Source organism: Passer domesticus, chromosome 2 (assembly GCF_036417665.1).
Source record: "Passer domesticus isolate bPasDom1 chromosome 2, bPasDom1.hap1, whole genome shotgun sequence".
Lineage (NCBI taxonomy): Eukaryota > Metazoa > Chordata > Aves > Passeriformes > Passeridae > Passer > Passer domesticus.
This window is the reverse complement of record NC_087475.1, coordinates 30,073,666-30,101,174: the sequence shown is the minus strand read 5'-3', so window position 1 is coordinate 30,101,174 and position 27,509 is coordinate 30,073,666. Positions and strand designations below refer to the sequence as shown.

Genomic DNA, 27,509 nt, shown 5'->3' with positions numbered 1-27,509 from the left:
AATCATAGTGTGGTTGTCAGTTTTGACATCCTTTAAGTCTACGTTGTATGCTTAATGACTACATTACAGAAAATGTAAACAGACACCAAACATTAAGGTATGCCCTATATTTTTTTAAAGTTGCTTTATATTTAAAATTTAAAAAAAGCCAGCACCAACAGAGTTTTATATAGAAAGTGAATTAGTAAACTGTAAAACAAGCTGCTATAAAATAATCAGAAAAAAAAAATTCTTAAACCAAGCACTACAAAAGAAAACCAAAAAAAACCCAAAAAACCCACAACAAAACAAAAACCACAAACAAAAAAAGAGCTTGAAATATTAAGGAACTTTGATTAAATCAATTAGGGAAAACAACAATTAATATTTAGAGGAAATAGACACTCTCTTATATTTTGGTATTGTATATTTTTTCTCTGTCAAATATCATTAAATATTATCTTTACTATGCCTCCTGTGAATTTTTCAGTTTGATATTGTGACCATGATTTACTAATAAGGACTCTGGAGTGACTTGTGAGCCCATTACAAGCCTTGTATTAATAATTCATAAGGGAAAAACATGCTGAAGAAGTGCTTGGGATCATGACCTAAGTGAAATGCCTGAGTTCAAACTAAAAATTTCCCAAATTCCATTTTTATTATTAGCAGATTTCTAGAATTACAACACTTACAAGAAAGCTTTCAGTTCTTCAGCTCAGAAGGTTGACCAGGTATTATGACTATAAGGCCGCTTGTCTCATTTGCTTGTATGATTTGTGATTACAACTTCCACAGACTTCAGCGAGTGCAGGATCAGGTCCCTCAACAACTCATTCAGGGGGAAGCTTAATTTGAGATTTTAGTGAGTGTTTATTTTCTGGCTCAACAGCAGTATATTTTGGAAGTGCGAAAAATGTATGCAAAGAAGGGTCAAAATCCAGATGTAGGAATGAATAGCAAGAATACATTCAAAGGGTACAGGAGGAGTGAGAACTGTAAATACATCTGTGATTTGGTCTGTGAAAGGTAATGCTATCTCTTTACTGAAACTGCATTGTACGTTCTTGTGGCATGTATGTAACTGCCTCTGCAGAGAAATCAAAAAGGTTTTAAAATAAAAACCCTCACTTTTTCTTTGTAAATTGGTTTTGTTAAGCTTCCAAAGTAAAAAGAAGAGCCAGAAAACAACGTTTTATTTTAATTCATTTAAATAATCTTCCTCATTTCTGTGATCTATCACTCACAGATAAGAAGCACCTTGCGAATTTTATTATTTCTATGAAATAGATCTTATTCAATTAGCAACTGTCACTGAAAAAAAACAGACAATAAACTTCCAGATTTGATTAAAATTGAAAGAAACTTTGAGTGAAATGCATGATATTTGAAAACTGTTATATTTCTTTGAAAATGAGCATTCTTACAGAAATTACTTTCAAAGTTTTTTACTAAGTGGGAATCAAAGACCCAAAGTTAGTTTAATTTTAGTCATCAGGAACAAAATTTGAATTGGGAACTGTCTCAGATATCTGTAGTTTTAATTTAGCTATTTGTTTTAGGAATAATAATCTTTCAAAGCTTTGATGGAATTAATGTCTTTTTGGAATTTTGATTTATTCCTTTAGGATCCCAAATCATTTCTAGAACAAGGAAAAAAAAAAAGAGAAGCATTCTTTACACACATCCCAACTTTATTAAAACATGCCAGCCCAGAGAAAGAAACTTCACAATTCCCTGCATCTCAGTTTGTAAATGACAATTTTATTATTAAAACATAAATTATATAAAACAATACAATTAAAATACTTCTACGTGTTTGATAACCACAGGTCTGGATTATTATTTAAAGTTGAGATACTTTCACAAATATGTGTGTGGGTGGCACAGTAACAAAGTTTTGAATATTAATTACTATTTTTGTAAAGCAATTCTCCTAAGTCTTTGGTCTAAGCCAACAGTCCTTACTCAAGCAAAACAACTTGAATGCTGTGGGAGTTTTACCTAGCTCAGTACTTCAATCTCCTTAAAGATCAATAAATAATTAAAAATTTTATCTTACAAGCCACTGTATTTTAAAATTGACTTCTTTTAAATTAATCTTTGCTTTACATGTTGGAGAAATGGTAGAGAATTCCTTCCCCTGCCTTTGTGCCTGTACCCCCTTAGAAAAGTCTGTGCAGGCAGCATCCTGCAATGCCATATCCAGCCCTAGTTTGGTTCTGAAACAGTCCCATTTTTGGATTGCTTTTCCTTTAACAACCTGATTACGCTGCACGATTTACTTCCACAGTTCCAGAGCTCCTCATTACTAATTCCAATAGCAAAAACTTGCCAGAACCCCTGAGAAGCAAACCTTCAAATCTAGAATTAAATAACAGAATATATTACACATTGGACATTTTCAGGGAAACTTTACTTGAGGGAAAATAAATACAAACATCTTGTTCTGTGATCTGTAAGTAAACTGCTTCAACTGCTGTGCTGCTCCTAGAAAAGCTTTTGACAATTATGTCTTTTAAGCCAAAGTTTTAACAGTGTATTTCTGAGGCAGGCGTACATACTTCATACAGTATTAATAAAGGGTTTCCTGAATTAATGAAAATGTGCTGTATTCACATTTAATGAATAAGCACCTAATTAAAAGCACAGTAAAACCAGATATTGGTGTGGGGTTTTTTAAAATTTTTTTTTATATTAATATCTATTGTATTACTTTAGCCTTTAATGTGAGCCTCTTCAGCTGACTGATGCCCAAAGGGGAGCTAACAAATCGCTCAGCTGGTGGCTGACACTGGTCCTGAAGAAAGCTAGTAAGGAACACTTTGCAGTCTTTCAGAGCCTCTACACCAGCTGTCACCCAGCTATGGGTGCTGAAAAGCTCCTGTCACTTCATCCAAAGGGATTTACTTGGTCAGAAGGAAAATTTAAATACAAAGCATGCAGCTAAGAAGCTAGTGAAAAGGATTATGAGTGCACAAGAGCACATGTGTATAAGACACTAATACATCTTTAGGAAATTTCAGATCCCCAAAGCCAGGATTACTGCCAGAGGCAGGGTGGTATACGTACGCTGGGACCTTTACCATTAGAGTTATTATCTCCCAACTATTCAACTTTATAGGTCTTTCATCATGTATGTGTGTGTGTGTGTGTGTGTGTGTGTGTGTGTGTGTGTGTGTGTGTATGGGGGGGGTCTTGGTCGTTGTGAGGAAGAGGAGGAGGTTGTTTGAAAAAATACTCTCATCTTCAAAGGGGAGTAAGAAAAGACATTACTGATCTATTATTCTGTAGAATTCACCTGCATTTAAAACACTTTATAGCTTTTTATTTATCATCTACTGTTAGACGTGTTGTGTGTGTGTGTGTGCACCGTTGTGCAAATGGACCCAAATATCCAGCTTAATTGTTTAATCATGACTAAAGCAAACAAAGCACGGCATCTTACGCTCACCATCAGAGCTGCTGACTGAAGGAGTTGAACACACAGGAGAGGGGCAGGAGAGACCTGCCCAGACAAGGCGAGGTTGATCTGTGTGATCTGGCCATCTTTGCACTCTGACACTGAAGAAAATGGCACATTAGACCTGCTAGCTGAGCTTGAAGGGGATGACAGTGGGAAGAATGCAATGCTACAGAGAGTTGGAAATGCTGTGCTGGAAAGAGTTGAGGGACGGCAGTTGAATCTCAACTCTACCCTTCTCTTCTAATTCCTTTTATTTATTTTTTTTAATTTTCTCTCATAAATGTAATTTTTAAATCACCGAAGGGAAAAAGAAAGGAATAGAAAATATGAAACAGAAGAGTAACATCTATAAAAACTTACATTTTTTTTAGCCAGCTTAACAGTGCAGTCACACTCGACTCGGAGCAGCACCCATGCTGGCTGGCCTGTGGCGAGGTACTGCTATTCTATGTTAATAAAGCCCCTGGCCTGACCTGCTGGATGCAGGAAAGTTGATGGTGCCAAGTTGTTTAGAGGAGGAGCGGAAGGCGAGACCTCAGCAGTAGATGGCGGCTAACACTGGCGAGCCCCGGGGAGGGTCACGCTGGCGGTGGCTGCTGTGGCTGGGGCCCGCAGCCCCGGGCCGGCCCCCGCAGCCCCGGGCCGGCCCCCGCAGCCCCGGGCCGGTCCCCGCAGTCCTGGCTGGACCCCCAGCCCTGGCTGGACCCGCAGCCCTGGCCGGTCCCCACAGCCCCGGGCCGACCCCACAGCCCTGGCCGGCCCTGCTCAGGCGGCAGCGTGACCGAAACGGGGGGAGAGCAAGGCAGGAGGGCGAGGGGCTGAGGGGAGGAGGGGATGCAGGCAGGCAGGAGAACTGGGGTGCGGGGTTCACCCGCAGCTACTTCGGACAGTGGAGAGGAGTGGGAAGGTGGCAATGAAACGTGGAAGGTTTAATGGAGAAATCATATTTTGCGGGAAATTCTCCACGTAGAGCCTTTAGGAACATTAGCATTATGTGCCTTACAAAGCGGGAGGTTTTAACAAAAAGTGCTACACAGCGAGAACCAGCTGCCTTTAGAGGTCACTAGAACATCACTGCAGTATTTACAAATTTTCCATGAAGGATTAGAAGTTACTCTAAAGCCCTATATACACTATATACAGTTCCAGTGGATGCTGTATACTATTATCTAAATTTCTTCACATAGACTATCATGTATCTGCCCCAGCAAAGCTGATTAGTGAAGCAGCTTGACTCTGACATATCCTTTATGCCAGCCACAAGCTGCCTTGCACAGCCACCTTATTCACTGTGGAGACAGGCCTGAAGCAAGATTGTAACACAACAAATGCAAATGAGATGAGCCTTACACCACTTAAACTGAGATGGCTATAATATGTAACAGCTTAATGTGCCTACAGAAGTGATTGATGCCCCCTCCATATCTCTAAAGAGCTTCAGTTTTGATGCACCCTGTTTTTAACTAATATTTCTTATTACTCCTCTTTCTGGCAATGTTTTTCTCTTTTTCTGAGTGCAGGGAAAGGAGGAAGGAAGCAAAATGCCAAACAACTTATCAAAGCTGGTTGTCTCTCTCAAGATCCTGACTTATGAAAACAAAAATTTGAAGAATCCCTTAATCAGCTCTTAGCAGTTTGTTTAGATTATACCAGCAGAAGTTTGGTCCTTTGTAAATCAGTTATCCTTGATATTAAGCTGGAAAGAAGCAAGGAAAGATATTAACTGGAAAGAAGCAATGTTTGCAACCTGACAAATCGTTTGTCTCGGGGCAACACAGTCTGAGGGTCTCATTGAGCTCTTGCCATTAATTCAAACAGACCGCAGCCCCACAGTCACTCTGCCTGATCAGCAGATAGCCATGAATTTTAGGAAAATTTCAGAGAAATATCAAAACCGCTACTAACCTAGCTGGCTATACATTTCTAATCAGAATTCTTTCCCTGTCCTTAAAATAAGTAGAAACCAGATTTTTCCATTTCTCCTAAATCAATCTTTCACTTTATCTGTCAGTTGCTTTCTCCCAATTAGTATTCCAAATTCATTTATTTTTGTCATAAATTAAATTTTTTTGTGTACCTTGGCACGAGTTTTTCATTCAATACTTGTGAGTAATGTGACAGACTTAACGTTGTGTTGCTTAGCAGTAATAATAATAATAAAAAAGAGTAACTTTGTTAATGAATTGAGATGAATCAAAAATGCCTTATTAATTATTGCTTGCCTAGTAGGCTAAGCTTTGGCTCTTCACCTCACTGGCCCAGAGAACATTTCTTGCCTTTGGCCATGTCGGAGGGGCTCATTAAAACATCTCTTGGGAGCAGAAAGAAATTGTTAGTGAAAAGCAATGGTCAGTGCCTCAGCTAGAACCCAGAAGGGAAGGGAATCCCTCATCACTGAGAGCTAACAAGGCTGTATGTATTACACCTGTAATCAAACTGCTCCGAAAATGCCAGGAGACCACTGAGCTCTCTTTGTGATTGGTGAAGTTATCTGAAAATGCTGAATCCAATCCATAATTGATGTGCACACATACAATTACAAGCCTCCAGATATCAGTTAAAATGTTGCAGTTGCAAGCCTTAAGGAGTGGTAAACCTTAACATGCATGGCATAAAATAAGGTGTTTGACATAATAGAAGTGAACCTGTTTTGCTTCCATGCACTGCCAGTTAAATTTTAATTGAATTTGCTACATTTGTTAACAGATGTAATTATAGAAAACCTTACTGAAAAACAATGATATATGGATGGGCTTGGGTATCTTGTAGATAGTTTGTGAATCAGGGTTGGGGCATCTTTTCACTTTCACATTTTGTGAATTAATTTGTGTGTTTAAATAAAGATCTACATCACTGCTTTGCCTAAGGTAAGTAAAATTTGCTATGACATGCAATGTGACCTTGGGATATTGAAGTTTGAGAATTTTACATGTCCTAAGGTGAAAACTGGTGCCTCTTGAAAACTTGCATTTGTTTCTGGCCTCCCTGTGATCTCCTAGAATAGTCAGAATTGCAAATTGCTTTCAAGGCTTGGCTTCCAAGTAAGTCACCCTCTAGTAGATGAGATGCTGAAATGTGAGATGAAAGATGGCTTAAAATGAGTTCAACAGATGAATTTACAAGTCAATGGCATAATATTCTCCAAAATATTATGTAGACTTACTACAGCTCATCCAGTCAGCCTCAGAGTTAGTGTTTTCATTTAATTTTTATATTTGTTTCCTTCTTGGTTGTTATATGAGAAAGAAACTCTTCTGATGTGATGTATAAGTGGATAAGCTTATAGAGAAGCTGAAGATTCTAATCACTCTGGGGAGAGAATGACAGGACAGTGAGAAGACTGTGCAATGATAAAACGCGAAAAAGCAAGTGGAGAAGAGATGATGTAGAATCACTCAACTACCCACCATAAATATTTTTGAGTTTAAAATGGGACAATTACCATGTGTTTAAAATGGACAATTATCATTGCTGCTTAAGAGGGCTTCCCTATTTTGTGAAGTACTTTGATGTAAAAAATGATAGATAGATAGATAGATAGATAGATAGATAGATAGATAGATAGATAGACAGACAGACAGACTGACACCTGGATCCATTGGAAATGGATTACAACATGAAGAACATGGTCTACTGTTCTCTGTGTGGCGATACTGTTTATGCCATGTCTGACTCAAGGGTGTTTGTCTAAACAATTACAAAAATAAACTAAAATATATTGGCCATTAAAGAACACAAATCACAGAATGCCTCTTTCCAGTGCATCTGCCAGTGTTTGGAAAACTCTCTCTTAGCCATGATGTGGAGGCTTTCCACTGCCCAGCCTTAACTGCTTCAAGACATGCTGCCCTAAGTCAGGTGGATGGGCTGCCTCTATAGACACTTGAAAGAGACAGCTATGAAAATTGTCCCTCCTGTCTTAGAGGGGCAGATTTGTATTTCAGAGGCAGTGGGAGTCCAGTTGAGACTGGAGAAGGCAAAAACTTAGGAGAGATGAATCTTGTCTAAAATGTCTTTTTTTTATTGTAGTTTTGGGGCTTTTTTTTTTTTTTTGCTGTTGTTTCAGTTTTTTGGGGTTTTGTTGTTATTTTTTTGGTTTTTCAAAATTTCATTTGTAGTCTTACTAAAGCCCTCATCATTAAAATGTTTTTCTATCTGGATTTTTGTTTTAGCAAGGCTTCATTTTGCATTGTCTTTTAATTGCACCTTTTTAAGTACTGCAGTGAACTGGAAGGTGAGAGAGGAAAAATTTCTGATCAAATACCATCTCAAAGTGTTGGACTGAGAGGTGTAGACAGAGTTCAAACACCTACTGACATTTATTTGAAGGAACATTTAATTTTCAGTTTTATTTTTAGATGCAAGATTGAAAAGGGAAAAATTTACAAAACTGCAGACCCTGGAAATTTTTAAATAAACCCCTTTTTTCTTATTATTCCTAAACTATATGGAAGGTAGATAAGACCGGAATGATTTTCAAACTGATGCCACTCTGAAATTTCATTCCACCACCCAAATTAGCAGCATAAAGACCTACTTGTTGAGAGGATTCAATATTTGACTAGAAACACTGTTTCAGTGGTAGAAATCCTTTCTACTGGCTTCTGTAGAAACAGAAAACAAAAAACAAACAAAAAACAAAACAAAACAAAACAAAACAAAACAAAAAAAACCCACAAAACCTGCCATCATCCTTTAAAAGGAAATGGTTTAAAGAACTTCACCAAGTTTGTGACAAGACGTGTGTGGCCTAAATTGCAGCCCTGTCCTATTACTAAGAGAATATAGATACCAGGCCAAATTCATCCTCCAGAAGGCCCTGGCTATATTCAGATCACATGAGATGTGAATTTGACTTGTGGGCTGTGGGTATGTAAATGGAAAATGCTAAAGAAATGCAGATTTTCCCCACCTTTGCCCTGTCTGCATTTCAGGGCTGACAGTGGCTCATCTGTGTAATTCAGAACACCTCAAGGCTGCTGGAAGCTCCACTGGCTTGTAGCATCCTCCAAGGTAATTTTGTGCCACTGAGAGTGTTACTAGCATATTTGGGCTCTGGCCATGTGGTCTGCAGTGTGGTGGAGTTGAAAGAGATCCTTGGCTCTGCTGCACTTGAGGATCCCCTGGCTCCGAGCCTCTATTAGGGCAGTTTTCCAGGATCTTTGCCCTGCTGGACTTAGAGCTGTGTTCTGCTTGTAAAGTCTCACCCTTGCCATTACATGTTAAAAAGATTAAGGGATGTTAATTTGTCACAGAGTTTGTATTTCCAGCTCATGAAAAGATTTCTGCTGTGCCTGCTTTTGGCCTTGGCATTTGCAAGGTACTTCTGTCCACTCTCTGTTGGTCAAATTTTGTCCAAAGATGACCTTAACTTTTGAAATATTGCCAAGTATATATGTCTCTAATGCTTGGAATAATTTAGAAAAACCTGTGTCTATTAAGTCTTTTAATCAAATGAAGGATCAGCAATATCAGTAATCTGTGACTGCTAGTATGTCAATGCACAAATGATAAACAAAGTAGCAATTAGAGACGTAGTAGGAAGAAAATTGACAGATGTCAATTATTACCTTGAACTCCGTGATTGTGGATACCTCTACATGTAATGCATATGTATGTTCATGTAACAGGGTACATGCAGCTCTTGTACATCCAGGTGTAACAACCCTTATACACATAATGATGTATACATGGTACAGTTTCCTATCAAAACAAATAGAGCACCAAAGTGACCATTTAAACTGCAAGCAAATGATGCTTCCAGCCTGTGGTCCCTGCTCTGAATACAAGCAGGTGAGGAATGGTGTTAAATGCTTTTGATGTTGCCAGCTCCCATTTGCCACCCAACTTTTTTCTCCTCCAAAACCTCTTAACAAACTTCAAAGGCCTCCTTGCTTCTTGCCTTAATCCAGTGCACTGAGACCTCTAGTTCAAAGAACTTTCCTTAAACCCTCTTCTTAAACTGCAACCAAAACTTTTTCTTTCCTTTCCACAAAGTAGCAATTACAGCTCTGTTGCGTGGCAATTGGGCTTGGGCCGATCAGCTCCTGCTATTAATTAATCTCACAAAGGGGGCTCATTTCCTGGCATTCAAATTGACAAGAGAGCAGAGAACAGAAAGCCCTTTCAAAGCAGTTCCAGTTAACTGAGGGAAGAGGTATCAGAAGAAAGAGCCCCACAGTATTTGAGGTAGAGGGCACATTTGATACTACCTATGCTTGCTACTGATTGAGTGATTTTGTTAAGGAGAGCTCTTTGCTAATCTTTTACCTGCAAAAAGCTCAAGAGCAAGTAAATGCAGCACAATTATTGATAAATTGTGGCAAAGAGGCTTCACAGGCCAGGCTTTTGGTTTCACTCTCCCAGTGCATCTTCTGCAGCATTACACTTTCTTAAAACAGAAAGTGTTCACTTTACTAACATAGAAAAGCTCTTGGAAGAAGGGGGAGGGGGGCAGAGGAGGTGGGGGGGGGGAGATGAAGAGGCAAGAAAGAAGAATAGCAGACAAGAGATTAAAGCTTTTTATTCAGTATCTCTTTCGTATTCAAATTGTGCTAAGGGCTCTGTGAAAGTTAGAAGCAAGCTTGTTCAGGAGGGCTTCTAAAGTGTGTACATGGATTTCATGGGAATAGAAAAGAAGCCACGGACTGGGTAATGAAAGAAAGATAAGATGTCCTATATAAAGCAACTCAAGAGTGGTTCAATTACTTCAGCAAACCATCAAGCAAGCTTTGAAGATTTGAGGAAACACTGTTAAAATGTAACAAAAAACTCATGTTGCAGGTTTTGTACCATTACATGTTTGTATACTGTGTGAATTACTTAAACTATATTCCCTCTGTGAACGTTGTTTACCTCTTTGGGGTTTTTATTATTATTTTTCTGGAAGAGCTATGTTTGTCTGGAAGAGTTATGGAAAATGAAACATTCATGTTTGATCTTTATATCTCTGTGAAAGGGAGTGTGCCGTAAAAATATGGCATCATTGTTTACAAAAATAAGCCTGGGAATTAAAGGTCTGTGGCTGACAGTTTCACATATTTCTCTTTGCAGTTAAAATAGCCCTCCTGACATAGGCTAAATTGTACAAGAAATAACCAACTCCTTTCACCCTGGGAAAGGTCTGAATTGAGGAATATACCTGCTATAAAAATAAAAGTCTGCAGTTTAGAGAATACCTATTTTTAATTGCAGCTCTCTCTTTCTCTCTGTCTCCTTCCCCTCCCCAGCTCTCTGTGTCTGAGACTTGACAAGTAACATCAAACGTGGCCCAAGAACAAAGCTAACCAACCATGGCCTGCAGCATCCTTCAACCAGAAGTCATCTTTAGTCAAGCTTTGCTACCTAATTTGTAGTGTTTCTGTTTGTACTCTTCAAGCAGAAGTCCTAAAACTCTTGTGGTGTAAAGCCTTCCTGGTTTCTATCTGGTAAGATACAATGAGAGTGATGCAATGGTTTAACTTTTGTAGCAATTGCCACCACTGTCCTGGTGCTCTGGCTTCAGAAACCTAGAGCTGAGACCACTATTTTATCCCTCTTGAGTTTACGTCATGTTTTTTTTACTATTTGAATAGTGTATCTGTAAAACTCCAAATTTAAAGTGCAGCTCAATCCTCTTCTGTGCCAAGTGTCCTGAAACCCTGCTAAATTGCCTTTGTAGGTTAATGGGGTTTTTTTTATTAGTTGGGTCAAATAGATAGCAATGCTATATCATGTCAAGAGAAAGACAACAGTGTTTCTTGAACCAAAGAAAAAAAAAAAACAAAAACAAAAACAAAACCAAAACCAAAAAAAAACCCCAAAAAACAAACAAAAAAACCCCCCAAAAACCCCAAAAAACAAACAAAAAAACCCAAAAAACCCCAAAAAAAACCCCAAAAACCCACCACTTACAGGTCCTTTCCTCACAGGAGAAAAAAGGAATGTCACCAGCAAAACTCATCAACTTGTGGAGATAATGAAAACAAGGAAAAAGTGAAACCTAGAAAACAAAGAAAACCTGTATTTTCTAGACCATGATCAAGGAAAGTCTTATGAAATAATTCAAAAGCAATATTTTTTTTTTCAGTGGAGTGTCAAAGATCTCATGGTTCTCTAAAAACTCAGGGAATTAACTGGAGACCTCAGATGGTCATTAAAATACAGCACTGCTCACTTTACTCTGTATTTGGCAGTTCTGTTGCCTTCACAGACACTCAGAGAAAGGTTATATAAATTGAGTTTTGCCCTTTAGTGATTTAAACTCTTAATGCCACATGATCAAACCACCTGCAGTAAGCAATTCCATTTCTCCACCGAGTCTCTGAATGTTTGCTGGCTCTGGGATGCAGTGGTGCTGGTGTCCCACTGGTTGGATCCTGAGCTTTTCCTTGAAAGACTGGCTGCTGAAAGGGATTGTGAAGAGAACTAAGAGAACTGAAATATTTGGTAAACCAATAAACAAAGGAGAAAATCACTTTGATACAAAAAAGCAAACACTAGTCATACTTGGAACATCATTTAAAAGCAGCTTTATTCAAAATAAAAGTTGACACAGAAATCAAAATCATATTCAAGCATTTTCCAATTTTTTTTTAATTAAACATATGATTTTAAGAAGAAAAGGTTTTTATTTTTTTTTAAAAAGCACGAAAAACTCTAAAAACCTATAAGAAAGAAGCATCTCTGTTTAGACATGCCAGAAAAAAAATGATGTTTTGAATGAAGTTAGGACTCATGAATTTAACACCATCTACTCTTCTTCATCCCTAAAAGAAGTCCTGTCAGCCACAAAGAGAGGACAGTGAAGAAATTAAGACTAAGATCAATTTCTATGTTGTAATGAACTTTCTTTTTTCCATAATTTTTATGATGGGCATAACAATATGCTGGCAAATACAGGTGCAATTAGACTGTTCTACTGCTTTCTTTTTTCAATTGCCCCTATTCCCAACGAATTTGTCTTTCTTTCTATCTCATATATTAATATGTTTACCTCTATACTTTATTCTTCAGTAACTTAGGTCCTAACAGAATCACATCAGTTCATCCTTAATAGCATATCTGTTCTATTATGCAAATAGTGACAATATCTATCAAACCTATCAACTTAGTAGATTTCACTTGTATGCATTTTATATACACTGACAGACATGAATCTTTTCAAGGTGTGTTTGGAGTTCTGCTCCATAAATTACCTTTTTCAGTGGAGCAACATCTTGAGTGCACTTTCAACATTGCAGCAAGTAAGAAATCTACATCAAATTTTAGGCAAACTAAGTCTTCACTTACAGTTGCATGCTAGCTGTTTTGAATTCTTAATAATAATACCTGTCAGTACCTCTATCACCTCCAGTGAGGAAGTGAGAGATGATCTTTAGTTACATTTGCAAGAGATTGTGTTTCCCTGGCTTCTATTGTCCTTGTGTACTCTTCATGTCCCACTCCTTCTCTCTCTATTCTTTTCCTTCACCTGACTAATTTAGATTGCATGCTTGTTGAAGCATCACTCCTGTCATTTTATGGGTAGATAAGCAGATAAGACAGATAGCATAGATAAACTCCAGTCAACTTGGATTCCTGTGTATATACATACAGGTGGCATGTGACTCCAGAATATACCTGTCTGCTTCCAAAGAATTGAACTATGAAAATGTTCAGAAATCAAAGTCCTTTCAAAACCCTCACCAGAAATGTGGCTTTCTTGAGTTCCAGTAAAGTTAATAACAACTTTTCCATTGACATTTATGTGAGTTAAATTAGGTATCAAACATAATGGATTTTTATTAATAAAATACAAAAGCCTATATGAAAATGACTCTTTGAATTCTCTTGTTTTAGACATGCCAGAAAGCAAAGTAACTTTCAGATTGTCTGAAATTCTTTCTGATTCCTGAAATACTTCCTGATTAAAAAAAAAAAAAAAAGAAGAATTTTTCACAGGAAATAAATAAAAAGCTTCTGATTAACTGGCCAACAAAGCAAAAGTCCTTCTCTCTTTCTCTCTTCCTAAAATGAGCAGTTCTTTATCAGCTTAATAAAATTGTCTGGGGCAATTTTACTGGTTCTGAACTTGATATAAAGACAAATACCATTCTTGAGAGACTATAAAGCATACCTTTAGATCAATAGAGCATAGGAAATCCTCCAGAGATACAGTCTTGTTTATGGTCAGAGAAGCCTTTTTGGGGATGGAAAGGGAGAGTTTCACAGTATTCAAGCTCATTAGAGTAAGTATCAGCCTAGAGGAGCCCTAATTTCTTTGAGACTGCAAGAGAGATTCAATTGAAACCTAAGCCCTTTTTCAATTGTGGTACTGGAATAATAGATTCTATGGCAAGTATCTTGGAGACGGTGGAAACGGCTGCTCCTTTTTTTATGCATAGTTCACTGATTAACATCTGCCTGATTGAACCCTTATAAACTTGGAATGGACTGAAATTTTATTGAGTAGGCTTGTTGAAAGGTCTCTGAAATACATGTATACGATGCCTGTGGGCATATAGATGCACAAATAAGTGGGACTTCATCAGGCATTCTGCCATCTGAGGACTATACACAGAATTTACAGTAAAAGCTAGTCAGAGTCATGTATCAGGTGGTAGGTGTTCCTCAGTTCATTTGCTATCCCTTGCACTTGGACAGCAAAAAATTACTTCAGAGATTACTGAAGCAATAAACCTGTGACAGTTATCATTGAAGATTATCTGAGCTTTTATAGAAGGCAAATAAAATTTTTAACTTGGAAAGTCTGTATAAGTCCTTTTTGAGACAAGAAGGAAAGGAGAAATGGATATACAAGTGAAAGTTTTTAAAACAATATATTAAAAAATGTTATAGTAATTCAACAATAGTTAAAGCTGACTTACTCTATTTAATTGTGTAATTATTTGCCATGTTCTGCTTTATAGCACCTTGAGAGCAAGCTCACTAGTAGCCCAATATGGGATTCCAATATCTGTATTCAAACTGACTGGTGTCTTACTGAATTCCAGAGGATCATCATAAATTAAGGGAGCAACAACTTTTAGAATGTAGAAAGAGATAGACTCTGCTCCCCTCTCCTGCTGAGGCCCCCATGGCTCATCATGCAAACCTCTCAGGAAAGCTAAAAGCAGGAAGTACCAGGACTTCACTCAGCAGGATACATACAGTGAGCAGATGCTCATTGGGATGCTCAGCAAGGTGAGTGGGTGTGTTTTAATACTTGCTTGCTCCAAATTCTTCAGTCTGACTGAATAAAAACCCTTCAGGTTTGGATCAAATTAACCATGCCACACCACACCACACCACACCACACCACACCACACCACACCACACCACACCACACCACACCACACCACACCACACCACAATGTATTAATGAAGATAAAATACACCCATGGAGGTCATCTGGCTCAGGAGAGATATATGAAGAATAGGAAAGAGAACAGAGGTGAGGCATACACAAAACCAATGTAGCTAGCTGAATGGGAGGGAAAATGTAAAGTAACTAAGAGAATACGAGGAATGAGGTTCTGACCTGGCTTGTTTTCCTCTTGCCAGCCATTGTATAAATACTGCATCATCATCATCACAACTGGACTAGAAATTTGGATGGTGATCACTAAATACTGAGAATGTTATCAGTGTATGCTAATGAGAGAAGCACCTATGCAGGATGTGAATGTGATGGCATACAAAAGTTCAATAGCCCTTAAAATTTCTCTATTTTTCATGGTGATGGAGAGGTCTATGTTATTGGTGTAGAGTGAAGTATACAGCACAAGCAGTGCTGCATATGTGCATGCTTCTGTTTATTTATGTAGTTAAGATTCAACACTTGGTTCAAAAGCACACAATGACTTTTGTCTCTTCACTACTCTTTGAATAGCTTGTATATCTCATTCCTAACAGCACATGAATACATGTTGAGCATGTGTGAAGGTGGTAGTGACTTTCTTTCAAGGTATAGCCAATATATCCCTTTGAGAAGTATTTGTACTTTGACTATAGAATTACAGCTGAAGTTCTTGTTGGATAATCTATCTAACTGATCTTTAAAAAGCGAAGTACATGACTCAAATCTGAACCAATACTTACACCTGATATCTGGGGGGGATTTTTCACAGACCCGGACTAAAAATACTGATTTTCTAGGGAAAAAAAAAAAAAAGATAAAACACCTAGAGAAGAGGTATCTGTGTTACAATTATTTACAAAGCCATGGAGGAAAATGCACTGAAAACCACACAATTTTGAAGTTCCCTAGGCAAAAATGTTTTATTGTACATGGTGTAGACAACTGATGCTGACAACTAAGACTGCTGAGAATAGGTGTTGAATGTTTATAAAGGCACTTTTATTGACCTACTTCTAGAAGAGTCGTAGATAAGTCAAAGAAGGAACCTATAAGACCCTTAAAATAGGAAAAGCAAATGCTCTGACCCAGAGATTAAAGAGTTTACACTGCCTAATTTTTGTTGTGATGTTTTGTTTTGTTCACTGTGCCTACATATTGCTGGGATTTACTGCTAAGATTTTGTCTGGTTGTAAGGTATCAACATCTGAGTGTGGTGTTGGGTATTTGCCTTGCACACCTTGGCTGTATTCGTCCCCCTGACCTGAAACAAGGCAATGAGCTGGCTAGAAGTGATGACACCACTTATTTGCCTAGCTCCATTAAGGAAGAGGCATATGGAATATGGGAGAAGCTGGTGAGGTCTGTGACACTTAATTCAGTGGCAGAGCTGTTTAAACATGTACCGTATTAAGAGTTTGCTCTAAAAAAGCAAATTGCCTACATAGCTGTTTAGCTGTAGGTTTCATTTGTCTGGAGAATATTAAGTTCAATAAATAAGTTCAGTGATACTTATGGGGTATGATGACATGTATGACACATACAATGTAATGACACACAATGACATATTCAAGTGGTAGACTAAGTTCTCTTGTTTTAGACCAGCAAGGATGGCAAAGTTGCAGCATACAACAGATACTCAGGTTGTAGCTGCCTATACTTATCTTAGTTGGGAAAAATTTGTTCTGGAAAAATGTGTTCTGGAAAAATGTGTATAAGCTTCATGGTTTGATTTTCCATTCTCATAGGTATTGTTTGTACATGATATTCAAGAGATTGAAGAGGAAAACACAGTTTGGAGCCAACTGAATCTATTTCTAGTACTGCTGAGGAACCTTCAGAAATTTTGGTATTGAAAGAATTATAAGTTATCATTAAAAGTAATGCACAAAAAACCCCCAAGAAAAAACAGTCTAGAGGAAAACAAGCCTTCCAATGCTTTGTTGTAGAAGAGTGCACAACATCAACATAAAATAATGAAAGGTGTACACATAATTTAAAACTACTTAAGTAACAATATTTGAAATAATAAAAAAAAAATTTCTAGTTCAGCAATCTGTACCTGGTCTCTGAAGTCTCTTGCTGGATACACAGTAGTCACAAATAGTGAGTGTGTGCTATAGTAAGAGACTCGGAGAGGAAAATAGAGAGAAATGGTTTCAGGCATATTTTTCTTTCTTTCTGTATTATGCAGTAGAAAATTCTGATAGACTGTCAATAATCTGAAAATCTTTAAATAAGAGGTGGTTAATAAATTAAAAATTAATAACTAATCTATTAAAAGGTAAATACATCTGTCATTTGGTAAGCCATTCTATTTAAGTTCAAGTTTTCCTAAGAGTTCTATATAACTATTCCACTGTTTATTATGTTTAGAATGGTGAAAAGATATACAGTAGTTTTCAATATATGTATTTCTAAGGTACAGCAAGACATCCTTCTCAGAAAGGGGTTACAGCATAACATAAATCAACTTCAAACTCATAAAAGCACTAACTTACACGTATTTTATTTCTATAGCCACATTTATTAGTATTAAAATTTTACAGTACCATAATACCTCCACTGGCTCATCTTAAAGTATTAAAGTAATAGGAACACTATTAATAAATACAGATCTTACAGCAAGTATTTTCTAAAAAGTGTGACTTTGAACCCCCAGTATTTTACATTAAGAATTTTAACTGCAGTTCCATACTCATTCCTAAGTCACAGACAAAATTACAGCAAACAGGTATTGCTTACTCACATAACTTCAGTGTTGCTCATGAAGACTAAATATTTTTACCATTCTTCTGTCAGAAAGCCATCCTTCAGCAAAACAGGAAATCTGTATGACATTGGTTCTATCCTTGCAAATGGTTATTCCAAAACATACCCTTTCATGTTCTGAAAAAGTATTTTGGTCATACATTCTTTTCAGCATGTTATTTTAAGTGCAGATTCAAATTAAGAAGTTTTATCAATATTTCAGGAATTGGCTCTTCAGTATTGCTAATAATCAAGTCTATTGCCACAGAAATATCAGATATTATTGGAACTTTAACAAAAATAACTAAGTTTTTGGGGTTTCTCAAGTACGGACATAAAAATCTGGAATTTGGCAGCTTTTTTTTGCTTCCCCTCTTTACTTTTTTCTGTCTTTTTTATTTTGCTGTTAGCAATTCTAGCTCATTGAATTACATTCATCTCTATCAAACCTCCATCATGTCCTCTGTAGAACACTCCAGATGTTCTCCTCCTTTATGTAACATGCACTTTTCCAGCTGTTCATTATTGGACTTCATGACTTAATTTTGATAATAACAGATAAAGTAAAGGGCACTTCAGGGGGGATGTTTGATATTAAACTACAGCAGTCATCAACTTAATATGCTTTCGGAAATTTTGATACCATTTGTTTACCTAATACATCACTGTGGGTGGGATTCATCTCACCTAACTTCTAGTCATATAGTCACACCATGGTCTTCTGGAGACTAATAAGCACATTTAGATCATCAATCACTTGACAAAATTCTACTTTGGGAGGAGATGAACCATGCCCAAAAAATTCCTATCCTACCCACTCACTGATTATAAAGGCTAAGGTGATTAACTCAGATACGGATGTCGGATTTGAAAACATCTACATTTCATCCCCGTGTCTTGTGGAGATATAAGAAATTCTAAAGCTCCTATGTAGATATTTTGGGATTAGCATGTCTGGAGTGTGAAGTGGTGCTGACATAAGGGAGAAAAACAGCAGAACAATCTGAACAGTGGCACGGCTCAAAATTTTTGGGGGCATTTATTTGGCTAAAGTAATTTCAAGTGTTTTCTGAAATGCTGACATTTGTTCTTATGGATGGGAAGACCGTCTGTTACACTTGCATGTGGCAGTGCAAATGCACTGCTGCTTGACTGGGGTTTGCCATTTTGAGTGCAAGATGAGAGTAAGCAAGCAGGAATACAGGAGCCTTGCTCCTCCTGGCGAGGCCAAGCTCCTCAAGGTAACGGGCCACCCTTTGTGTGAATGGGCACAATGTCCAAAGAGTCCATTCTTCACTGGCCTCCTGAACAACCAGCCTTAAGTCACAGAATAACAGCCTTGAGGTTCTTGCAAGCCTGTCTGTTCTGCAAACCGCTTTCCAGAGGATCTGCTGTAGTGATAGTATTCTGTGCCTCTGGTCACATCTTAACACTGCTGAAGTCCTCTTGCCACCATGTCCCTCCTTGCTGTAGAAGAGTCCTCTCTATTGGAATGGAAATTATGGCGAGGCAACTTCTGAGTGAAAATAAAATGCAAATATATGATACTGTGAGCATTATCTAGCAAGTATACAAATAAGCATCACCATCTGTGATAGTTTTTTCAAATGTGATTTTTAAGATCTGTTTTATTTTTTGTTTTGAGTGAAGCACAAAAACTGAAAGTTGTAGGGAAATCTGGCCTGAAGTATTTGCCATCAGTATATGCATTTCTTCTTTATAAACAACATTCGCTTATATTTCATTTAAGCACTTTCCTCTTTCCATTGCCTTTGTCGTAGGAAATCAGTTGACTGGAGGGAAAGGATGCTTACCATGAGAACAAATTGGCATGGTATCTTGCAGATCAATATTTATTTTTCTTATTCAATGCATATATTATTGTTAATTGGATGTTGGGCTGTTCCTGTTTGGAAATATGCAAATATTTCTGAACTTTTTACAGAGAAATAATAATAAAACCTAATTTTAAAAAATGCATTTCAATATATGTAGAAAAACAAATCTAGTTTAGACTTTGGACAGATGGTCTGATTTGGTGCAGCTGAAAAATAGCACAATTAAAACCTAAATATTGTATGTTTCCACACTGCATGAGTCAGAGGTCAAATGTAGGCATTTATTTTTAATTTTGCCAGAAGATCTTGTCTAGTGCACCATATAGAGCAAAACTAAGGAAGATTAATGCATATTCCTGACTAAATATGATTGGAACTTTCTGCTGGCATTTATACATAGGTTTAAATTCATTAAAATATAACTATCTAATATTTGTTTTATATGACTGAATTAATTGCATTTGTAAATGTTAACACTCAATGACAGGTCTACACAAATCACCTCATTAAAACACAAGTACACTATGTGCCTGAACTCTTAATTTTAACTTGTTTTCAGATAACATCAACGTAATGGCTGATGTTAAAAATATTAACCTATTCAGAAGTTTACTTATTATTTCCTGTACATCCTTTGTTACTAATAAAGGAATTATTAAAGAAACAAAGAAACTGAGACATCAAAATGGCTGGACTTTGAATGACAGCTACCAGCAGTAGAAGAATGTGAAGATACAGTTTGGGAAATGATTTCTCTTGTCCTAATTGAGAAAAGAATGAATACAGCAAGAGGAAATAGAAAGGCTTTCAAGATTGCAAAAGTTATCAGGAAAAAATATGCACATATTTCTGTTCACTCGTTTATAACCTTTAGACCAAAGAAAGATAATCTAAAGCAGGATTTAGTTACTATGGCATTTTGGTGGCAGCACTTTTTATGAGACATTCTCTTTTTGTGTTTACAGGTGATTCTTGGTTTTCCACTTTACTGCCTTCCTAAGCTGTGTTTCTGTTGCACAGTCTGGCATGTATAAATTTCTCCCAAAATGTTTGTTTGGTTGCTTTTCCCCTCCTTTTTTCCATCAAAGGCATAAAAAAATTTCCTCAAATCCCACCTCTCTTTAAATCTCAACTTTATCACTTTCTAATTATGCTAGAAGATTTTCAGATGAGAAAAGGGTTTTTTCCAAGCATGTTAATCTTTTGTCTAGAGAAAAATGCAATTGATTCTAAAATACAATTGATTCTGTGTCTCCTGAGGCAGGTTTGGTAAAACCATCTCTAAGGCCTCTTTCCCCATGTGAGTGATATTTACCAGTTAGGCAGATGATCACATGCTCTGAGTAAACACAGAAGAAAAGCTGGGTATTTAGGTTAGCAAAGGGAGAACAGTAAGACTCAGATCCAAAATTATTAGCCAAGCCCTCCTTCTTAAAGAAAATGCCCAGGGAATTGTAATGCCCAAGAGGTACATGCAAACAGATTTCCTATTGCTAATTCCTGCTCCAAAGAAAATCACTTTTTTATTGCTTGAGACTCAAAATACTTATCTTGAAACTTTGAAAATACTGAGCTGCTTTGGGGCTTTAGACTTTATGGTATTGTTATTTCTAACCTTATACCTGGATTTTACACGCCAGATACTTTGCATCGTGTCCTCTGATAATGCTAAACAAATACATTTTAAATGATATGTGTGAAGTGTGATGTAGAGAAAGCAGTTATAGTTCATTATTACTCTCTCAAAGCTCTGCTTTAAAGCTAAATAGGTCAGTGTAGACAATGTGCTAATTTAGATTCTACCTACATATCTACCAAACTGCTTAAAATTTGCAGTATGCTTGCTTGTTTTATTTATAAAATTTTCCTGTCTAAGGAAATCTCTTTGATCAGCTGGAAAACTGGAATAAAAGATTCAAAAAAAAGATTTGTGGACACAAAATTTTCAAAGAATCACTGTGTCATTAATTTACATAAAATTTCAGATTCATTTAGGAAAAAAATGACAAATCAATGCTGAAAGCACATTTGGTTAAACTATTCAAAACCTTCTGAGATAGATGCAAAGATCAAAACTGCTGTGCTGCAATTAAAAAAATTCCAGACATATTCTTAATAGGGCAAAGATGCAAAGTTGTCTTCATATACCATTTATTTTAAATTGCAATACCTGGAATTATTATTTATACAATTATTACATACTCCAACAAATCTTTGTTTAGATACACTTTTGTTTTGTTTCTGAAGTAAAAAATGTGAACTGGAATTTTGCAAGTCCATGGAGAGCAGACAAAATCTTTGATGCATGTGATTCTGAAAAACTTCAAACTGTATGTCATGTATGATTTTTGTGAAAAATTATAAGTGATCAGATTTGAAAGCCTAGTGTTTGACACAAATATTGGGAATTCCAGAAATAGGTTCCTATTGTTTAGAATCACCACTGTTTTCAAGTGTTATATACAATCCTGAATGCTACATCTGTTCAGAAATGTTTGGAGAGGCAAAATTTAAAAAATAAAAAACAACCAAACAAAACACATAATGAGTCCAGAGACAAAACTTGTCATATGTATATCTGAAGGGAGAAAAAGATCCCCATCCATTGCATATTGTATTGTTGGCATCATATCCCTACTTCTTTAATGGCCTCAAAACAGAAATAATTCATTTAGCTTTCCTGTACTGCCATGTGTTAGTTAATGTACAGTACTGCTTTCAGAACAGACTCTTTATATTAGCTTATTGGTTTTTCCCAGATTACAGCCAAAGGGATATATATGAGAGAAATAACCTTTCATGAAGCATTGTGGCATTTTCAGTTAATATTAAGTTAAGAAGTTAAAGAGACATACGCAAATTTAAAGATATTTTTCTATTTATGCAGAATTATTTTGATCCATTTTGAAGCTGAAATACTTTTTAGTTTATCTCAGTCAGTTAATTCATGCTTATTATGCTAATTTCTCTTTCTGAGTACTTATTTACATTTGGACCACTAGGGCACATAAACCAGATTTGTGATTGTTTTCCTTTAAGAGATAGTTTATTACAGCTTTACTGCACATGTTTTCATACTGAATTGACTGTAAGAAATCAAAGAAATCTGAAGAGTTTGGTTTGTTCATAAGAACTGAAAAGTTGTTGACTGATTTCCTAAAAATTAATCTGCATTTTTGGAGCGTGTTTTGTAATCAGCTCTGTGGAATAGAGCAATGGCTTCAAGTGGTGATATGTAAGATATGTCTCATTAGGCTCATGAGTTTACCTAATATCAAGTATAAATCTTTTTTCTTTTTAAAGCAGTGTAGACATGTTAAAGAATTAATTAATTTCCCCAGAGTTTTGTAAGAAAATTCTGTATTTCATTCCCCATTTTCCTGAAACAAAAGCTGCATCACCAGTGTTGAAAAGATTGATTTTTGGTGTGACACAGCTATCACAAAAGTGGTCCACCATTCTCAGCCATTTCTAAAAAAATAATGTGAAAACCTCACACCATTATCTAGTAACAATGTAATAAGTTGATCACTGTGTGAGATGAGCATGTAGAAAGCTGAGTCCAAGTTTTTTTACTTGCTTGGTCTGTTCTTTAACTGTGTTACCTGTGTGCTGGTCATAATGTAGATGGCCTTCTGAGCATACTTTCTGACTTACAGACCTAACACATATCATGACTGTAAATATGTGTGTAATGCATGAAATACAAGATCCGAGAAATCACATATTTTGTTTTACCAAGAATTTTCTTCCAAACTCCAAAAATTTGCAGCTTAGACGACTCCCAGAGTTACCAGTCAGTCTCTTCAATTGCTAATAATATCATGTCTTCAAATTATGTTTTCTTTTTCACCTGAAACAATCCTACTGTACCATGCTCACTTAAAAATCCTGCCACTGGCCAAAGTTGGGCCTTTCAGCAACACTGGTAGCAGCTCTGTGGTAATATATATACAACAGGGTAAAAACTGCTGCCCAGCAACTGTGAGAGAGGACTGAGTATGAGAAAAAAACCTCAGACACCAAGGTCAACAAAGAAGGACAGGGAGGACTCCTTCATGTGCTGGAGAAGAGGTTCTCTTGCAGCCTGTAGAGCAGATATCCTGCAGGCTACAGAGGGCCCCATGCCAGAGCAGATGGATGTGACCTGAGGGAAGATGTGGAGAGGAGCCCATGCAGCAGCAGTTTCTCTGACAGGACCTGTGACCCCCAAGAACAACCCTCATTGAAGCAGTCTGTTCCTGAAGGACTGCACCCTGTGGAAAGGTCTCACACTGTGGCAGTTCCTCAGGAACTGCAGCCCATAGGAATAACCCATGTTGGAGAATTCAGTGAAGGACTATCCCCCATGAGAGAGATCTCATGCTGGAGCAGGAGAAGAGCATGAGGAAGAAAGAGCAGCAGACACAATATGTTATAAATTGATCACAATTTTTCTTCTCCACCCTTCTGCACCACTAAGAGGAGTGAGGTGAGCCTGGGAAGAAGGTAGTAATTGACAAGCAAACTCCCTGTCCTTATCTTGACCTATGTGCTTTGTGTAGCATTTCCTCCCCTTGTCCTGTTGAGGAGGGGAGTGATAGATTGGCTTGATGAGCACCTGGTTTCTATTCAAGGTTAATTGATCACAAGCCTCTTCCCTTGCTTCATTGTCTCCACGTTAAATAACTGATGTTTTCTAGATGGTGCTGTAGAAGAGGGGGAAAAGAAAACACTCAGAATAAATTGTTTGCAAAACCTTCCAAATACAGTGTTCAGGTTGCTTTTGTGAGACTTAGACTTCATGGGGTTCTACTGAAATAGCAATGTAGTGGGGTAAGGAGGCAATGTTATCTCCAAACCCTGAGCTTTAAGATACTTGTCTCTGGAGCAGGAGGACAGAAACTACTATTTACAATTCAAGTAATCATGTAAGAGAAATGACATGTCAGTGGGCATTGTTTCTTTCATGCTCACTTGAAAAAAAAAAAAAAAGACAGGATGGAATTTCTGCCTGGAGTTTAACTCCTGACTTGTGTCTACCTGGAATGATGTGCAGAGCTCTTATGTGACTGTTGACTTCCTGCATCTAGAAAATCACAGATCATACATTGGATTCCTGTTATAAAATATGTTAGAGATGAAAAGTGCTGCATGAGACTTTTGTTGGGATGTAGGACCTATTTGTTCAGACCTATTTCTTGTTCCCTGGGAGACAGCCCAACTAACCAAGACACACAAGGGTAATGTAGTGTTCCTACATAGCCTTAAATGTAAAGTATCATAGAGTCAGAGAATGAGAGAATGGCATGAAGTTTTTTTTTTTTCTAGCCTAATAGTGAGTATCCACAGCTAAGAGATCTTTTCTTTGAGGTTCTGCTCTTTGTCTTAGAAGTGCTAATATATTCCATATACTAATACAGACAGTAATTGGATGAAAGTAGAAGCAGTCCAGTATCCACAACCATTTCTCTTTGAGCTTCAGGACAACCAAAAGAGGCTCCTCTGCACTTGTGCTCCAGCTGAGGCCAGGAGTCTATGCTTCAGGGTTTGCCACATTTGCCATGAGTACCCCAGCATGTTTTCTGTATCCAGTCCTGATTTTCCAGCTATCATATGTGAAAGCTCTCTAAGTAAGTGACTCCGGCTAAGTCCTATAAGTACCCCCAGCATCACAGCAGGCTTTATGCAAGAAGTGCATGGATGAGATAAACCCTATACAAGCTATTTAAAGATGCTATACAGAACATTGTCGTACTGTAGAAGTGATCCAGCACTGGCAGTAGAAATTATGACACATCACAATTGTTCTACTCCTTTGTTGCCAGTTCTTTTCGGGACATATTAGGAAGATGTTCTTACCTAGAAGAGGTACAGCCTCTTCTGCCTTCTCTTACTGCAACCATAAATTTATTTTCTACATGGCTGCAATCTTTACTGAGGAAAGCAGCTTAAATCAGTATCTCTTCCTGTAAGTCATGATCAAGCCATACCCTTCCTCTGTGAAGAGGCAATCTGTCAGAAAAAAATATGTGAATAACATATATGAACTTTATTTTCCAAACATTCTTCATATTCTTTAAATGTTCAAACCTAAAATAAACACCATGGCACCACTTTTCAGTTTGCTACTTCAAGGAACAGCCCTAATTGCTGTGACAAAATACCACATCAGAAAGCATAAGATTTGTTAAGGAAAAAACATAAATTCCCATTTTATTGTCTCTTCTGATAGCAAATCTAATAGAAGTCCTGGAGAAATTCTTAAAGCACCTAAATTTTATGTGTGCTCCAATAGCTTTTCTCTTCCCCCAGGGAGGAAAAACTACCTCAGTAAGAGATAGTTGTGGGTCTTGAGACTTATTGTTAGTTCAAATATAAATCACCTTTTTTATATGAGACGAGAAATCAAGTTCTAGTCATTTTATACATGAAGTTTTGAATTTGATAAGTGTACAAACCAGAGTCCAAGGGTATTTTATAAACTCTTACTTTAATAAGTTGAATAAATTGCTTTATACTTTTAAACCAGTACAGAATTTTGATGTATCAAATATCCCTCTCTTTCACCTCATCATTGCTTTCCTTTCTGAGTATTATGGTTTCTGCTGTCTTCAGTACACCATTATTTGCTGGTGTACTCAAATAAACAGTATTTTGATAAGTGTATATTTTGCAATAAGCAAGTTTAATCACTTCACATGTTTATTTTTTACCTGCAGCTTCCAAAATACCTGTGACAGGTTTATCTGTATATAGTTTTGCTGGAAAGTTGAACATGAGCCAGCAGTGCCCTGGCAGCCAGGAGGGACAGCCCTGTCCTGGGGGCATCAGGCACAGCATGGCCAGCTGGGCAAGGGAGGGGATTGTCCTGCTCTGCTCTGAGCTGGGGCAGCCTCACCTCCAGTGCTGGGGGCAGTTTTGGGTGCCACAACATAAAAAAAGGCATAAAGCTATTAGAGAGTGTCCAAAAGAGGGACACAAAGATGGTGAAGAGTCTTGAGAGGAAGTCTTATGAGGAGTGTTTGAGGCCACTTGGTCTGTTTAGCCTGGAGGAGACTGAAGGAAGACTTCCTTGCAGTCTACAACATCCTCATGAGGGGAAGAGGAGGACCAGACGCTGATACTTTCTCTCTGCTGCCAGTGACAGGACTCAAGGGAATGGCAGGAAACTGTGTCAGGGGGGGTTTTGGTTGGGTATTAAGAAAATATTCTTCACCAGAGGGTGGTTAGGCATTGGAACAGGCTCCCCAGGGAAGTGGTCACAGCACCAAGCCTGGCAGACTTCAAGAAGTTTTTGAGCAATGGTCTCAGGCATATGGTGTGACTCTTGAGGATGGGTCTGTGCAGGGCCAAGGGCTGACCTCAATTATCCTTATGGTTCCTTTCCCACTCAGAATATTTTATGATTATACTCCTTTAAAGGTTGGAGAAAACATTGTTGCTTACTAAATACAGATTATGCTAAAAGGAAGAGGAATCCTTGTTTTCTGTTTGGTTTTGGTTGTTCGTTTTCTTATATTTCCACCTCATTTCAGGAACAGAGGGAAATATTCTGCTCTTCCTCTTTCCTCGATCCTGAGTCTGGATATATTTGATTTCAGTCAAGGTACTGGATATTATCATAGCTATGGAATGGTCCCATGGTCACTGCAGATAGCAGAATCAGGCTGTGATCACTGTGGAGGGAAGTCTGGATCTGACCAGCATAAGCAGTAGAAGCTGCAGATAAAAATTTTCATGGCTCACCAGTCCTTCTCTTCCCCTTCCATTCATATCACTCTTTTTCCTCTTCCATGCTCCTTCTCATGGCAGAGGCTATTTGACTCCAGCCCCATACTGCCTCTTAATCCTTGTGTTATCACAATTTACCAACATCCCCAAAAAGCTCAGAAGTAGCTTTGGTAAACACAGCAATATATTCTATTTATCCTGAGATGGACAGTGAGTGGAGATGAAGACGGTACCTTCTCAATGCTGTAGACACAATGCTGTACCTCTAAAGCAATGCATCCACTCAGCACAGCTCTGTGCTCCTTTTGGGTCCTACAAGGTCTGACAACAGTAGGACTGTACTTGCATCTTTCACGGCAGTGAGCCTTTCTGTCAGACAGGATTTTTACTCTATTTTGACTCAGTTTGAGTAATAAACTTTAGTTGCTTGCGTTTCTCTCCTGCC

General features: G+C 37.6%; 2 long non-coding RNA genes across 5 annotated transcripts in view; one reads left to right on the top strand and one right to left on the bottom strand.

Annotated features, from left to right (window-relative positions):
- Nucleotides 1–18,138, top strand: part of LOC135293613 (uncharacterized) — a 20,760-nt gene extending 2,622 nt beyond the window's left edge. Inside the window, exons 1-5 of one of the 4 annotated variants that reach the window (XR_010355731.1) lie at nucleotides 4,292–8,458; nucleotides 9,076–9,238; nucleotides 10,675–10,872; nucleotides 14,419–14,608; nucleotides 16,511–18,138. This is a non-coding gene — a long non-coding RNA (uncharacterized LOC135293613). Of the gene's footprint in view, nucleotides 1–3,463; nucleotides 3,881–4,291; nucleotides 8,459–9,075; nucleotides 9,239–10,674; nucleotides 10,873–14,418; nucleotides 14,609–16,510 lie in introns of those variants that run through there. The other 3 variants (XR_010355730.1, XR_010355733.1, XR_010355732.1) reach the window with 3 other exon arrangements.
- Nucleotides 18,097–27,509, bottom strand: part of LOC135293614 (uncharacterized) — a 16,243-nt gene continuing 6,830 nt past the window's right edge. Inside the window, exons 2-3 of the long non-coding RNA XR_010355734.1 lie at nucleotides 25,193–25,345; nucleotides 18,097–19,029 (exon numbers count right to left, since the gene is read on the bottom strand). This is a non-coding gene — a long non-coding RNA (uncharacterized LOC135293614). The remainder of the gene's footprint in view (nucleotides 19,030–25,192; nucleotides 25,346–27,509) is intronic.